Source organism: Melospiza melodia, chromosome 8 (genome assembly GCF_035770615.1).
Source record: "Melospiza melodia melodia isolate bMelMel2 chromosome 8, bMelMel2.pri, whole genome shotgun sequence".
Classification (NCBI taxonomy): domain Eukaryota; kingdom Metazoa; phylum Chordata; class Aves; order Passeriformes; family Passerellidae; genus Melospiza; species Melospiza melodia.
Genome location: NC_086201.1, coordinates 33,866,547 through 33,883,121, shown reverse-complemented (window position 1 = coordinate 33,883,121; position 16,575 = coordinate 33,866,547). Strand labels below are relative to the sequence as shown.

The 16,575-nt window shown below is 42.1% G+C and overlaps 1 protein-coding gene across 2 annotated transcripts in view; it reads left to right on the top strand.

The window, feature by feature from the left end:
• Positions 1–16,575, top strand: part of ERBB4 (erb-b2 receptor tyrosine kinase 4) — a 589,568-nt gene that overhangs the window by 478,945 nt on the left and 94,048 nt on the right. The window lies entirely within an intron of this gene.

Sequence of the window (16,575 nt, the reverse complement as noted above, 5' to 3'; positions counted from 1 at the left end):
TATACAGAGGTTCTTGCCATCCTTACCTCCTAAAGCAGTTGTTTAGTTCCTGAAATAATACATTTCAAAGAGAATGACCTAAGCATTATTTATTGTTTTAATGCAACTACTCCTCCCTGTCCCCAAAAAGACAGTTTTAAACAGTTAAAAATGTAAGCTAAAATTTAAATTATGAGGACATAACCTAAATATCTTTTACTGAAATGTAAGAGTGAAAAAATGTGATTTACTCATTGTCACTTCAAGACTTTAGTCAGTATAAAACTGGATGCTGTTTACTCATTTTATGAGGAAATATTCAAATATACATCTGAAAGCAAAATGTATCAGTTGCACTTCAGTAAAAAGAGTGTTTTGAATAATGATTGTTGGTTAAAAGCACTTGTGTCATATTTTGAAAGGTATATAGGTGGCTAAATGCCATTGTGAGCAAGATGGGGTTAATTCTTTCTTAAAAAGGGTCTGCCAGTGTTGGTAGTGAATGGGAAGAGGAGGTTAGTGGGAAGGTGTCATTACATGAGTCACACCCTTGGCTTTGTAGGTGTGCTTTTGTCAGCAGTTACTTCTTCCTGGGTTGGGAAAGGCCTTGTAGCTGTAAGCAAAAGTTAGCATTCCTTTTGGAAATGCTCTGGAGAATGGAAAGCCTTTGGTAAGCAGCAGTTTGTGTGCAGAGGGAGTTCCTGGATCACTTCACTGCCCATCCGATAGACCTGCTGAAAACTTCTGATGCTGGCAGAATGTGAGTCTAAAAGGGCTCTGTGAGCCCCTGAAATTCTGCTGAACGTTATGCTGAAGGAGTAAAGCAAAACAATTTCACTCCTGGGCTGTCATTTCAGCAGCCTGCAGCCCTGCTAATGGAGCAGTAATGACTGTAAGGATATAATATCTGATGGCAGCTCTGCTGCTCTGACCAAGCACCTCCCATCAGGAGATGATGGATTGGCCATCATCCAAAAGCACAGCCCTTATTTTGGATTTTTCTTGAGGGAGCCACAGCAGTCTCTTTTCCATCTTTTCTCCACCCATTCCCAGGTAGCCCTTTCCCTTTGCTCCCTGTGTTTGTCCCTGGATTTATCACTGCAGTAGGTCTGTGTCTGCTACAGCAATACAAGAATCTGCTAAGTAGCCTGGACCAGGGTAGAGCCAGACTGCCCAGGAGGCCTTCTCTGGATTTATTTTCACCACACACAGGTTGACATTACTGTTTTGTCAAATATAGGTTTTCCCTATTTCCCCACATGCTTCTGGGTGTGTATTGTGTCTGGGATAATGTCTAAAGGATTTTCCCTTCAGCATGGTTATGTGCTTAAGTTGCAGGGCAGAGTTTCTGCTCTGGCTGGTCCCCAAAAGGGGCTGGAGTTTGAATTCAGAGTGCAAGAATTCTGCCTGCAGCTGTGTCTGGCAGGGAGTCACCAGCAAGAGCCAGGGGCATCAGGAGGGAGCTCAGTCCTGCTCCTCGCCCTAAGGCTGGGAACAGAATTTATCATGGTCCTGAGTTTTGTGGAGGAAAGAGATTCTTGTGGTGAGGAAAACAGCCAGATGTGCAGCTGAGAGGCTGCTTAATAGTAGAACAGGGACTTACAATTTAACTTGGGAAAACAATTTCACCTCATCAGCCTCAATTTGTTTGAGTTATGATTGTCTGATAAGTTGAGCAGCCATTGGCCTGGTCTGATGGTTTAACATCAGCTCACATACTCAACTGACAATTTAATAAATTCTAGAGACATGCTGCAGTTGGAAAGCATAGCAGACAGCCTTTGAGGCTGAAAACATGTCCTTAAAAAACTTGTCATGGGGAAACAGCCAGTTGGTGAGGGCCTCTCCTCTAAGCTTGATGTTTCCAGGATGTAATCCTATGAGCTGTGGTTGTGTCCAGGATTTTGATCCACTTACAAGTTTAATCTATCCTCCCTGAGTTTAAATGCTCCATTATCTGTTAGAATATAATTAGAGGCTGCAAGCACAAGTCAGCATCCACAGAGTTCCTTGGGAGTCCCTGAGCTCATTGAGATGAAGACAGTTTGACTGATGGTGGTCAGCTGATATTGGGCCAGAAGCTAATAATAGAAGGCAGTGCTGCTTAGCTAGGTGAGAAAGTTAACTTGGGAAAAATTAAACTGAAGGCTTTGGGATTTATGGTTGGAAATAAATTTCCCATTCTCATTTGTTTCCTACTAAGAGAGCTTCAGAGGCAGTTGGTTTCTTTTATGGTTTTATAATTAAGATCTAGAGGCTTCCTGGCTTGGTCTGTGCTCGCTGCAGTTGCTGCTGTCTGCAGTGGCAGCACTTGGAGTGTGGGAGGACATTTGTCACACCAAGTGCAGAGGTGGTAAGTGACAGTGACCTCCACCAGACATGTAGCAAGCAAATTAAAGCTGCATGTAGGGGACTGACACCCATATCTTTTATTTATGTCTGGCCTAATGAACTAAATGAATAAATCACTCAGATGTGCAGCAGAAACAGCTTTTTCTAAATTGTATGCCTGTCTTACAGTAAAGACAAGCCCTCAACTTGAGGATATCAATATCAAACTTATCTTCAGTTCAGAGGATTGAAGAGAAAAAAATGATGTAGCTGAAATCCCACAGAGATATGGATAAGCCTAGATGCTTTCTTTGTTTCCTCAAGTATGTCTAGATGGGATGTACAGCTTGCTAGTCAGGTGAAGAAGGTGAGAGAAGACTTCACTTTTCTTGGTTTCCACTGATGGCTTCAGATATGGGAAGGTTCTAGGTTGAAGCTTTTTGGTTCTTTGCTTGGCCCATGGTGGCATTCACAGCACCCTTCAGGCTACAGACACACTCTGTGATACACAATTCCTCAGCTGATACAGCTGCATTTGCCCTCAGCTTCTTTGTAAGATCCTGCCTTATGTGACTATGAGGGTGACTGGTTCAAAATTTTTTAGAATTTCAAAACTTAAATATAGCTACATATCTATTAGTATATAGTAATATAAGTTAAATATTTTTTAGTATTTCTTAGTATTCTGTGTACACATCATGCTCCTGCCCAGCCCAGTGTTTGGTCCAGGTCTTCAGCAGACCATGTAGATGCTCCTGAAAGTCTGAAAAGACATTGCTGCTAGCAGTAGTTGGATTCAGACATTCCACTGACTGCCTGGCTGCTTGGGAAATACACCAGAGTCAATCCTGAATCTCATTGAAAGGGCAGGTTTGGGATCAAAGGAAATCCTTTATGGCACCAATGAGACATTTTTCCTTATCCCCTTTTGCTGTCATTTCTGGGCACATCCTCCTTTCCAGCTGTCTGTGAGCACTGCCTGGCTCTGTGCTCCACTGCAGCTCAAACAGGTTTTCACTCCATCATGTCAAGCTGCGGGAGGTGGAGAGCAAGGGGTGACATTAACCCCTGTGATTGTAGCAGTTTTGGACATAACTCCTGTGATTTTAGGATTTATGGACATAACCCCTGTGATTTCAGACCTCCTTTTGTGCACCTGCCCTTCCTCCCCACTGGTGCACACTGTGAGTGTGAGCAGAGACACTTAGAAGGGAGCTCTCCCCATCAGTCCCAGGCACAGGAGCTCACTGGGATGGCAATTACAATTTCCAGCTTGTCCTGAGATGCCAGAAATCCAGCTGTCTTTGAGAATGCTGCATACCATGCACAGGCCCCCAGAGTGCTCAGCCTCTGCAGAAGCTGGAAATCTGAGTTCTGATGAAGGTTAGCTGCTTTTAGTCATCTGAAGATTAACTGTTTCAAGGCTACATTTCTGTTATTTCCATCTGAAGCAATAATTTTTCTTTAAAATTGGCTTCAGTAATTTTCCCCTCCATGGTGTTTGAGGGTAAGATGTGTGTGTGTGCGGGGGGGGTTAATTTTCCATATGCAGGAGCATGTGGCTGTGTGGTGAAAGTACATACACAGAAAAGATGAGGTGCAAGCACAGACAGACAAGCCAGACTGCTTGGAAACAATTCTGCTGGTATAACACTCTAACTGGAAAATGCAGTGAGGGAAAGTGAGTTTGCTTGCTGCTGGTGATGGGGGAAATCTGAGCCCTGCTGAAATCCATGGGAGCTGTGAATTGGCCAGTGAATTCAGCAGAGCCAGACCTCACCTCAGAGTAATCCTTCCAAGAAGTCTGCACAGGTTTAAGGAGGAATCCCATGCTTTAGTGAGGGACTGACATTAGGAGCTACTCCTAAATGAGTCAGGAAGTGCATTCAGATGCTCTTTGTTATGGCAATTGCAGAACCCCATATTTCAGCTTTGCAATGCTTTGTGATGTGGAAACCCTGCATTGGGTTGGGTAAATCTGTGCATGGGAAGAAAATCAGGTGGAAGTGTTCATTTATTCACAAGGAAATATAGCTGTGGATTAACTGAAAGTATTAAAGAGTCTAATCAAATTCAAATATTGAATTTGCTATATCAAATGCAAATATTTTAGCTGTAAAGTGTGTAAGTGTAAAGGAAACATTTTGAAATGAGATGTTATATTACACTCTCTATTTCAATGTGTAAGGCACCCCAATCACAGGGTTGATACTTGTCTCCTTGGCATGTACTTTTTGGGCTTGGTTACTGGAACATGAAGTGAGTTATTTGCTTGGTTGTTTATGTAATTGTTCTGAAGGACAGGATCAGAGTTGCCAGTGCTTTATGAGGACACAGTAGGGGAGAGGTCTTTTGAAAAGTGTTTAGAAATTGAACCGGCAAAGGATGGGAATTTTTAAAAAAAAATAAATGCGGAGAGTTGGTGCTGTGAGTATCATAAGTGGTACACAATAGTTTAATTAGGGGACTTAATCAGGAGCTAATGGGATTTGTATTTCCACTGTGAGTTTTCTGTTGGTCTCAATACCATGGAGGTTTTTTTCCTTGGCACTGTGCTATGTGTTTCTACCCTTCACCATGGTTTAGATCTGGGCCTGGGTCAGAATGCTCTCCTCCAGCTTCTTATCTTCCCTGGACTTATATGCTTGTATCTGGATTGGGCTTTTAGGAGAGTAATCTTACAGGATTCAGTAAAAATTTCAATTGAATTCTGGGGACTCATCCCAAGAGGATATAGTGCCTGCAGGTGTGGGACTTTTCATCTGCACAGCCAGTGCTTGGTGGTATTTAAAGCACAGGGGAAATGTTCCTCTGCAGGCACAGACCCTGCTGGAGTGGAAGGCTGTAGCTCACAGGCTTGTCATTACAAACAGGAGAAACAGTTTTCCTTAAACAGCAGCAAAGTGGCTGGAGATACTGGGATCCTTCTCACAGTCTTGCTGAGATTCAGATGCAAAGTGCAGAAGTAAAAGTGACAAAACATGGTAAAATTATTAAATTAAGGAAAATACGGTCTTTTAATAATGCTTGATATGTTATGAGAAGAAGCTGACACAGATACCCAGTTTTAAAGCAGATTTTGTCACTGAAAACAGGGTGACAAGTGTTGCCTTATCACTAAAATTGAAAACCTGTAGTTAAGAAAGAGCTTTGCATTCTTTCTCTGTGCCTCCAGCTCCTATTAACAATATAAAACAGGCACATGTTAATGTTTAAGTTCCTAAAGGGCACTGTGTATGCCAGAATGTTGCCAAACTGCTAAAAAATGCAGGGTTTTATGGGACCCCTGTTAATAAAAGAGAGGTACTGTTTCCACAAGCTTAACTGTAATGCATCCCAAACAAGCCATCACTGGTCTGAGGTTAATGGCAGATCTAATGAGCTGCCAAGTCAACTTAAAGTTAAGGGAGAACAAGCTTTTTATGTTGTAAGGAGGAAAAAAATCCATATATCCATATAAATGATGATGCTGTGACCATTTGTAATAGGAATGTAAGGGTACAGAAGCACAGGCTTATAGGAGCTGAATTTCAACTATTACTGTCAAAATCCATTTTCCCTCCAAAGTACAAACTATAGCTTGTACTTCTCCCTCAGTGCTTTGTTTCAAATAACCCCTCAAAAATTGTTTTCTGTGCCTCAGCACTGATCCAGACATCTCTGATGCATCAGCAACTGTCAGAGATTTCTAAAAATAATTAACATCTGCTTGCATTAGTATTGTAGCTATTATTTACAAGAGACAATCAGATATTCCTATTGCTGCTCATGATGGAAGAAATAAGGCAGAAGAAATTGGTTCCTGACTTGCTGATGATATTCTGCTAAGACTTTTGAGATATCAGTGCAATAATTGGGATAAGCAGATCCATTTGAGGTCACACTGGGGCTGGTTGGAAATGCCTGGTCCTTTTCTACTGAAGCTGTAGCTCCAAAATTAAAGAGATTTTGCAGAGCAATATTTTCCATACTACCTATGATAGTGCTGCTTCTTGCTGTGGTAACGCAGCATCTCTTGGACCTGAGGAAAGTGTGGTGAGATTGTCCCTGCCCTGAAAGGTATTCAGTCAAGACAGGTACAACAGATGAAGGGGAGAGGAATAATTATTACTACAGAAATTGATACTTGGAACTCTGAATTGCAACACAGATCCCATAACCTCTGAGAAAATTACTTAATTTTTAAAATTGATTTTTAATTATCTTCAGGTTTAAAATTACCTTAGGATGTTTATGTAGACAAGCAAATACTATGTGAGGGGTTTTTTTTCAGACAAAGCTGTTTTATCAGTTGAGAATGTGTTTAAATGATGTTTTCATTAGCTTTTTCCTAGATCAGGTGTTTTAAAGATGCTGAATGGCACTTGATGCATAAAGTAAATTGTCTATTAGCAACAGGAGAGGGAGAATAGGGATTTTTCCCTCTTAGTTACTTGCAAGGTGAATGCAAGTGTATTCTGAAGGTTTCTGCTTCATCTCGAATACCAGGCTTTTAATTACAGAGGTGAATAAGCATTGTTCAAAATAAAATTGCATCGGTTTATCATAGGCCAGGGCTTGTTTTTGTCCTCATGCTTTACATGACAAAGGACACAGAAATGTTTAAGGATGTATGGTTGTGTGGATTTTGGAGCTGTGCTGACAAATTGCAGCTTGGAAGGCTCTCCTTGATCAGCTTGCTCAGGTAAATTCTGAGACATGGAGCAGGGCAAAGGTAGGAAACAGCTGAGGTACAAAGAACAGTTTATCTGATTATCTGAGTTATATTATCTGATTATCTGAGAGATAATCTGAGTTGATCTGATGGAAATGTAAGATCTCAGTGAGGTAGGGAATGTGGGGCAGTGCCTGGCTACAGGCAGTTCCCAGGGCTGTGATGGACTGAGCCATGTCAGTGGGTAGGCTAGATCCATTTGGAAACATTCTCCAGTGTCAAGGATACTTTTCCTGGCTGGGCAGTGCCCTTTGAAAGAGTTCAGTGGGATTTTTAGTATGCATAGAAACAGAATTTAGCTTCTTGTTTTCTGAAGCTGTGTAAATTGTTTTGGTTTTTTTTAGATGAAGTCTTGTTGGTTTAGATCAATAGCTAGAGTCACCAGCTGAAAACACAAGTCCCTCTGAAAAGCTATTTTAATAACCAAAGCATTTGGAAAAAAATGGTATTTGGACTGAGGAGAGAAAATAAATTTCCTTGTTGGGATTGTTTTCTTGGCAAAATATTGAACAAATATTTCTTGATAAAACATTTATTAACTTGCTGAAACTCAAAGGAAGAGTTTCTGCTGAAGCTTTTCAATGTGAGATATATTCCAGTGAATTCCTCAGCCAGAAGATGTTTTGAAATGTGACAGTGATTGAAGCACCTGGTTTTATCACATTCTGAATGAACTCTGGTGAATTCCTCCTTTGAAGTCATTTGTTGTTTCAAAGTTCAGACTATGTTTCAAAATTCAGACCATGTTATTAGGCAAGAATGTTGTCAAATCCAAGTTGGAATGTTAAACATTTTGTGCATGTGGTTAAGTTGTGGGCAGCGGGGAACCATTTTCCAGAGCTAGGCCATCTCTGAGGATCTGAATGCTGTGTCCTGCCTGGGTTTCAGCAGGGGTGGGAGATGTGTCTGGTTGCTCTGTGATAAATCTCTTCATCAGCTGAGGGGCACAGATGGCACTGAAACTCCAAACCAAAAGAAAATTTATTGATGCCAGTGTTAATGGCAAACTCTCAAAGTGTTCTGGAGCTCCAGAAAACACCTTAAACTACACTGTGTCACCTTCTAAATGTTTGTAACTCCACTCAAACTTGCAAATTAGCCCTCTGCAAAAATGTGGGTGGTATTTCTCTCAATGATGTGCTGCAGCTTTCTGGGGCTTTGGCATTTCACTGGCTCAGAATTCCACTAGAAGTGACCGAGGAACTGACAAGTGATGGTGTTTTGAACATCATCTTTGATCCCAGTAAGGTGATCACACCATGGTGGTGTTGGGTCTTTCCAAGAAACAAAAATGTGAAGGCATGCAACAGGGAATAGCTGGATTAATTATATGAAACCATACTTCTGCTTTATAAAAGCCATGTCAAATAGTAATGGTGATGGTTATGAAGGCTGATGGTGAAACAGCTATGGATACTTTTTCCTGCTTTTTATTAAATGTCAGCCTCTTGACTGCTGATCTTGGCAGTAAGATACAAAATAGGTGCTGGCAGACAAAATCTCCACAGTGTGGGTGGGATTAGTGCTTTGTAATCAGGCTGCAAGTGCACCCTCCCTCAGAGCTGAAAGTCAGCTTGGCGTGGCACATGCACACAGCTGCTCTGGGTATGGCTCTAGCACTGACTTTGACACAGTGGTAGTGCCTTGAGCTTCCAGGTTTCCTTATAGTTCACAGAATCACAGCCTGAGCTAGGCTGGAAAAGACCTTTGAGATCATCAAGTCCAGCCTATGACCTAACACCACCTTATCAACTAAACCATGGTACTGGGTGTCACATCCAGTCTTTTTTTAAACACCTTCAGGGACAGTGACTCCACCACCTCCCTGGGCAGCCCATTCCAATGCTCAATTGCTTTTTCAGTGAATTTTTTCCTGATGCCCAGCCTGAACTTCCCTGGCACAGCTTAAAGCCGTGTCCTCTCATTCTGTTGGTCATTGCCTGGAGGAAGAGCCCAACCCCACCTGAGCACAGGCACCTTTCAGGAGCTATAGAGAGTGATAAGGTCACTCCTGAGTCTCCTTTTCTCCAGGCTGAACACCCTGGTCAGAAAGGAGAGATTGGATACCCTGGGCCATCTGTAGGTATTCATTGCATTGCTCAGTGTCTTCATGTAATGGTTACAGTGGGTGCCAATGGTTGAAAAATAAGTCCATCACTGTCTCCTGGTGATTTCAAGTTGGGGAAATCCCTCTTTATTTCTTGGAGGGGAATCCCTCCACAGCTCCCTCAGTGGTTCCTCCCAGGGTTTGTGTTCCCAGCCCCTCTCCAGCCTCCTTGCCCCCTCTGGATGTGTTCCAGCCCCTCAAGGTCCTTCCCAAACTGAGGGGCCAGAGCTGGACACAACACTCAAGGTGTGCCCTCACCAGTGCCCAGTGCAGGGCAGAATGACCTCCCTGCCCCTGCCTGCCACACCATTCCTGATCCAGGCCAGGAGCCCTTGGCCTTCTTGGCCACCAGGGCACACTGCTGGCTCATGGTCAGTCAGTACCCTCAGGTCCCTTTGTGCCTGGGCACTGTCCGGCCACACTGTCCCCTGCCTGTAGTGCTGCAGGGGTTATTGTGGCCAAAATGCAGGACTTGGCGCTTGGATTGTTAAAACTCATCTTTCTGGACTCTGCCCATCCATCCAACTGTTCCAGGTCCTTCTGCAGAGCCCTCCAACAGATCAACATAATCCTCCAGCTTGGTGTCATCTGCAAATTTACTGATGGAGGACTCAATCCCCTCATCCAAATGATCAGTGAAGATATTAAACAGAACTGATCCCTGGGGGACACCACTGGTTCTTCCTGTGCCTGGAGTTTCCCTGGCAGTATCACTTAAAAAGAGCCTTTTTCACTTTTTTTTTTTTTTTCCCAGACAGCTGCAAGGCTGTTGAAAAGCACATTCACCCCAGTTGGCCTTGTCAAAGTTTGCTGTAGGAAATGCTAGGAAAAATATGTTTGGGTTTTGATTTGTAGAGTCCTATTAGCTGGATAGTTCCTTTGGAAATGCAGGATCTGTGATACCAGGCTGTCTTATGAGCATAATTAATGATCTTGAGATGGTGGTAATTCACAAAAGAGGATAAAAGCATGACATAAATTATTATTTCACCCTCTTTGGAGCATTTCAAATTAGATCACTTCTAAAATAGGCACTCCCTCCTGCAGTACTACAAGTTTGAATGGTGTTTGTCTACAATGTTTTGTTGAATTCTGTAAATTCAGGGAGATTTTTCTTGCATCCACACAGGCAGAAATGAAAACTATTAATTACAGTTTTATGTATGGATTTGACTGAGGTGTTTGTATTGGTGGCAGGCAGCCACTCATTGAAACATGCTTGGTTTGGGAGTTCTTTGGCTTGCCCTGACAGATGCCAGGACCTGAGCATGGCCATACATAAAAGATCTGATGTTGTATTTGCTCTGGGGGTTATCGCAGATGCCAACATTTTATCAACATGAAAAAAAGAGTCATTATGATTATAATGTTATATATGTATTACCCTGACAGCAGGGTGCCTAAATCTTGTGGAAATCCAGGGGGGAATTTAGCTGAATTTATTGCCAAGGAACATAAATGCTTTTAGATCTGACCAGTTGTCAGCAATCCCACCCACACCTGCAGGAACCCCAGCCCCTCCCCTGCCATCCCCACCCTGCCCTTTGAGGGCCATAGGTTCTTTAAAGAGTCTTTCTAAGGAGGTTTTAATCTTGTCTTCAGGAGCAGGAGGTAAAAGAAGGTAGGGAAAAGGTGGGAGGCAGAGCTGTAGAAACTTAGGAGGAAATCACAGGCAGAGCAATGTGGATGTGACACTGGGAGCAGGAGGCAGCTTTTGAGGACTTCTGTGGAGTCAGGTGAAGAAAAATCTCCCAGTGAACCAAACAGTCCAATGAAACTCTCCATGTTCAAATACCATCCCTGTGCAGTACCCAGGTCCTGAGTGTGAGGTTCATTCTGCAGCTGAATACAGATGAGGGAAAGATGGAGATGAGTCTGATTTGAATTCTCTGTTGTGAGAAATTAAATACCAGGCAAAAAGTAGCTTTGATTAAAACAATTCTTAGTGTTGATTATACACTTGATGAAATTAGGCTTTAATCTGATGCTTTATCCCTTTAAATTGATCCTGAAGAGGGAATGTGTGATTATAAAGTCAAGCTTTTCAGTGATACCAGAAAATATCAAAGCAATGCCTGAAGACTGTTCAGAAAGGAGTGAGAACTTTGGGGTTTTTTTCCTTCTAGAGACCTTGCCATCACTCATCCTAAATCAAAAATCAAAGCAATAACTCCCTCCTTTGGAAAGGCATGTGCAGCCAAGGCTGACTATACCTTTAAGCTCAGTGGTGATGTCTGTTTACCCTCCTCTTTAAAATGATGGCTTTGTTAGACTGCATGGTTACAACTTCAAATATTTTTGCTAGTTGCATCAAAATAGTAAGAAACAAATCACTTTGGACAGACTGCTCTGAAATAATGATGTGTGTCACGGGCTGTAAGTAAAACATTTGTCACAATGACATGATATTTTTGCTGTTAAACCACCTACTTCTGATCTCCAAAGTGGGAATCCCCAGAATGAAACTCACTGTAACTTGTCCTGACAACTTTCAATGGGAACAATCCTGGTTGCTGAGGTCTTTGGCTATTATGCATAAAAGTGAATTGAAAATGGGCTAGGTTTTGCTTTTCTCATCACCATGATCATTTTTTCAGGGCAAGATTGACAGAAATGCTGGTGGGAGCTGTTCCTGGTCAGATGTTTGATGGAAAATCTACACTTGGTTTGTTGTGCACTCGAGGCCTGTTGTTTTAGAGCTGAAGTTCCTCCTCTGCTAACTCAGGCTGTGATTAATTAGGAGACTTAATTGGCACAAAGCAGGGAGAAGGAACAAGCATGTGCTGTGGGAGTCCTACAAAACTTATCCCCTACACTTCCAAGCATTTGAGCATTAATTCTCAGCGCCTGAGCCCTGTTAGAGTCAGCACAGTGATCCATGCTCTCAGTGTTCATAGGACAGGGATCACAGTGCTGCTTTCTTTTCCTAATTTATTTTATATTGCACCAAAATACAAAGTGAGCCAGCATTGCTTCTGTAAGTGCATGAAGATGTTTATTCCTGCATGAATAGACCTATTGCTTCTCTGAGGTGGGCAGGAAGGTTTTACCCAGCAATCTGCAAGCATGACCTTCAAGAGAGAGAGCTTTCACATCCCTGATTTGTGCTGGTTTTGGGTGTTTGGAGGAAAGTGGGGCATCTCTCTAATGCATTTGAGTCACATGGGGCAATGGCTGGCTTTTGAATTCAGTGTCAACAAGGCAGGCAGTGCCTGTGAGCTGTCAGTCAGCCTGGTGCCCTGTGTGCTGTGCAAGTGCTGTGACAGGCAGGGCAGTCTCAGAGGGGTTGCCTGCTCTGAGAGATGCAGCTCATTTAAAGACACATCATAGCTGCAGAAAAGGCTCTCAGCAGTGAGAGAGCAGCCAGAGACCAGCTCTGATGGTGGGCAGGGGAGAGCACAGTGCTCCGGGGCTGTGCCATGCCTGGCTCCTCACCAGGCTGCAGGACACTGGCTGATGGCACTGGCTGGATAGGAGTCAAGTGAGCGGCACTTGTCTGGGGGCTGTTTCCATCACATTTGTGCTTGAACGGGCCACAGGGCTGTGGTCCCTGAAGTGGAATTTTTATTTTTTATTCTTAGTTTTAATCCTAGAGTAGTGGCACACCTGACAGATTGGTTTCTAGAACTTTCTGAACTAAGTTAGTCTCACCATTTAATGTTACAGCACAGCTGTACTCCAGTGTAAATATGCAGTGACTCCACTGACTGTGGAGCTCTGCCTGAGGTCCTCATTGAAAACTCAACTCTAAAAAGCTCAAATCTCTCACATCCAAAAAATATGAAGTCCAAAACCACCCCTTAAAAACCTGCAGCCTCTGTAATCCTGAGAATTTGTCCTGGCTCTGAGGAAATACAATGAGCAAGCAAGGCTCATTGTGTGACCTCTGGTTAGACAGAGAGGTGATCTGCTTAAAGAAGAGCAGTAATATTTACTCTGGGCTTGCCAAAGTGGGGAAGCAGATCTGTGATGCTTCCCTTGAACAGGGGATGTGAGTGTGTACGAATGAATAAGGGCATGAGCTGAAGAGAGTTGTGCCCTGGGCTACCTGGGTGGAAATAAATGTTCAACATGGGCCTAATTGTGGCAAACTATGGAATTATCTCACTGCTACTGGCACATGCACCTTGCTGAGCCCCTGGTTTGCAAACTGCATGGTCAGAAAAGCAGAACCAGTACCAAAGGCTGTTCTTCAGCAACCACCATGCTGGCTAATGTTTATGTTTTGTTTCCAGCTGTAATTGTTGGCAATACCATGTCAAAGTAGGAAAGGGGGAAGTTAAATACCTTGTAAGATGTGCTGTAGGTGTACTCAGAGCATTCTTTGTTCTCACAATCTTAAGAACTGTGGGGTTTTTTTCCCCATCCTGAAAATTGTCCTTTAGCTGGATTTTGAGTTACTTTTCAGAAACAGCAGCCAAATTAAAGATATTTCAGACATGACTGCAGAGTGTGGATAGACCAGGAAACAGTTTTAGGTGAGATTTCCAAATTGCAGTTCATCACCCCAGACCCCTTTTGACATAGTTCTGCTGACAGAAACCAGTAATAGGTCTGGTGATTGCTCGCTGGAACAAACTCAACCTTCTTTGGGCTGCTCTCTTGTTTCTTAGTGCACACAGCAGGCAGATAAGTGTGAACTATTAAAATAACATTTATGTGATTGTTTAATGTTACTGTTTAATACAGGCTTGTGTGTATAAATCACAGGAGTTGAGCTTAATGGAGTAATAATGTAATAATCACATTGAGAATGGATGAAGAGAGGAATTATGGTTGTGAATTTTTTCAGGAGAGAAAAGTAAAGTGATCTGGGGCACTGTTTCTATTTGTTCTCCAGACTTCCCATGTGAGTTTGGATAGAAGGGTTTTTGGTACCTTTTGGTACCTCAGTTTCTTCTCCATTAAATTAGAATTCCAAACTCATTCCTTTAATTGTTCCAGTTGAGTGTAGAGAGAAGAGCTGCAGACCCACAGCTACCAAAAGGCCCAGGAAATTGCAGAGGCTGGTTTTCAGAGATGCCAGTGCCACCAGCCATGTTTGTTAGTGTAGGTCCCTCACCTGCTTAAAGTGTTTTAGACAATTATATTAGGAACCAGGCTGCTGAGTGTCCAAGTGCCACAAAGATTACAGCTCTAGGGTCTTTCATGTCCAAACAGGTTTGAAACTGGAGACTTGTATTACTTATTTACTGAACAGATTCTTAAAATGCTCCTAAGTCATAATGTTTCTGCTGTTGTTGTTTGTTTTGGCTAATTAGACTCTAGCAGAACAATTGCAATCTCTTTTACTTTGTGTCTTGCTGTGCTAGATACACATAGCCCTGATTTTAGTTATTCTGGAGATGGAAGTCCAATAAAAATAACAATAGTTTTACTAATGAGGATAACTATGTGAAGCCAGGATTCATGCTAAATAAGTATCTATTAGTGGCTTAGATCTATAATGACGATCTCCTTGCCCTCTGTGTGTGTCTTAATTCATTACAGAGAAGTCCACTATATTTTATAAAAAACATTTTGACTTTTTTTTTCCCTGAAACTCTTGCCCAAAACTATTGGAAAAGCAGGTGCTTTCCTGTAACATCAGAATGAGACAAATGGCACTGCTTGCTTTTATTGTTGTACAGAAGTGGTTTTCCTTTGGACACAGATGGACTTGGCAATAGAAAGTAGCTGGAGACTAATGGACACAAGCTTCAAAGCTTTCTGTGTGGGCCCTTGGAAGACAAAAAAAAAAAGAAGAATCTCATTTTTGTTCTAATCAGTCTGGGTTAGAAAGAAAAGTACTCCAGCTCCAGGCTCCTGGGGAACCTCTTGCCTTTACTCAGAGGCAGAGTGGGCAGCAGGTGCTGTCCCTGTATGAATCTGCAGGAGAAAAATGAATGGGTAAAAAGGAAAAAAATGAGGCAGAGGAATTTTGTGCTCTGGAGACTGGGTAATTCACCTGTCTACAGGTATTTATTCTTTAGGAACATTTTCAAGTCACAACAGAAGAAAAGCTAAAATTGTTTCAAGGAGTCCCCATACTTAAGAGTTAAGTGAGTGGGAACTGTATTTATTGGAATGTGAGTAAAAGTAGTTAAATTCAGATCCCTTTTCTAATTTGTTGCATCAGAATCTTTCTCAGATCTGCTCCTCCATTATCTCATCAAATAGTCTCTATTTATTCATTTATTTATTTCTTCACATACATTGAGGAAGAAAAGGGAAGGAGTCACTCCCCCCAGTGAGGACCATCTGCTCTTTTCTTATTGGGAGGGAAAAAACCCTACAATTAGTGTCTTGTTCATCTTTTTGTTTTACTAAAAAAAAAAAAGAGGGGGAAAGAAAGTAAAAGAACTATTATGCAAATATCTGCAATTTGGTTTCAAATATTCTTTGTACTATGATGAGCAATTTCCTTTAATACAAACTCAGCCTACTTGCCAGAACCATTTTTTTTTTAATTTTGCATTAATTTAGGGAAGGGAAAAAAACCCCAACTTTTATGTTCTTCTGGTGGCAAATTTGTCTCATCCTTTTTATTTTTCTTTCTTTCTTTCCTTGGCACTATTACAGCTGTTATTCTGTAAATTGTCAGATGTCATATTGGGGTTTTTTGAGGAAAAAAAAAAAAAATCAGCCAAAATAGCCTTACAGAACCACAATTCCATCTCACTTTTCATTGTTCCATTGCCATGATGAAATGGTCTTGAAATGGAGGACTCAGAGAGAGGAGAGCTTTCTCCTTGCTATATTTGAATGCCAGTTGCTTGTGATGGCAGCAATACCTCTAAAAACAGTTATTTAGGGGTTTTATAAGGAGCACCTGTGCTGCTGGTCAGGAATGTGAACTCTAGGGTCAAATAGCATAGCCAGGATTAAACCTTCTGGTCCTTGGTCCTGGTCCAGCTTCGTAGCTGAAACCTAGCATGGTAGCTGGGAAGTTCTCATTGTCTGGAAAAGGGAAATAAAGTCTTTTCTGTGTGGAAAAACCAAATTGAACTCATCCAAGACCTGATGGGAGAGGTGATGGAAGAATCAGATGCTGAGCTAAGAGGCTCAGATTTAGAAAGCAAACATGGTGTAAATGACTTCATTACCTGTGGCTGTGATTGGAAGATTAACTCCCAATATGCAAATGGACCACACTTATAAAAGTGTGAAAACCCATGGGCCATCATCCACTTTTTGGGTGTAGCCCCTGGGTGGGCTTCCTCTGCCTTAAATGTTCCTGAAGGCCTTCAATAAATATAGGTGCTTTTTATTCCCTTAATTTTGGCTGGCCTCTGTTTGTAAGTAGTGCCAAAAAGGCATTAAAACAAGACCAAGGAGATTTAAGTGAAGTGTAATACACCTGTATCTTTATTTCTGTGGCTGCAATGGGACAGGGAATGTGGGGCAGTGCAGAATTTTAGTTTGTGCAGACTCTTGTTTTTGGGGCTCAGAACATCAAGTGGGC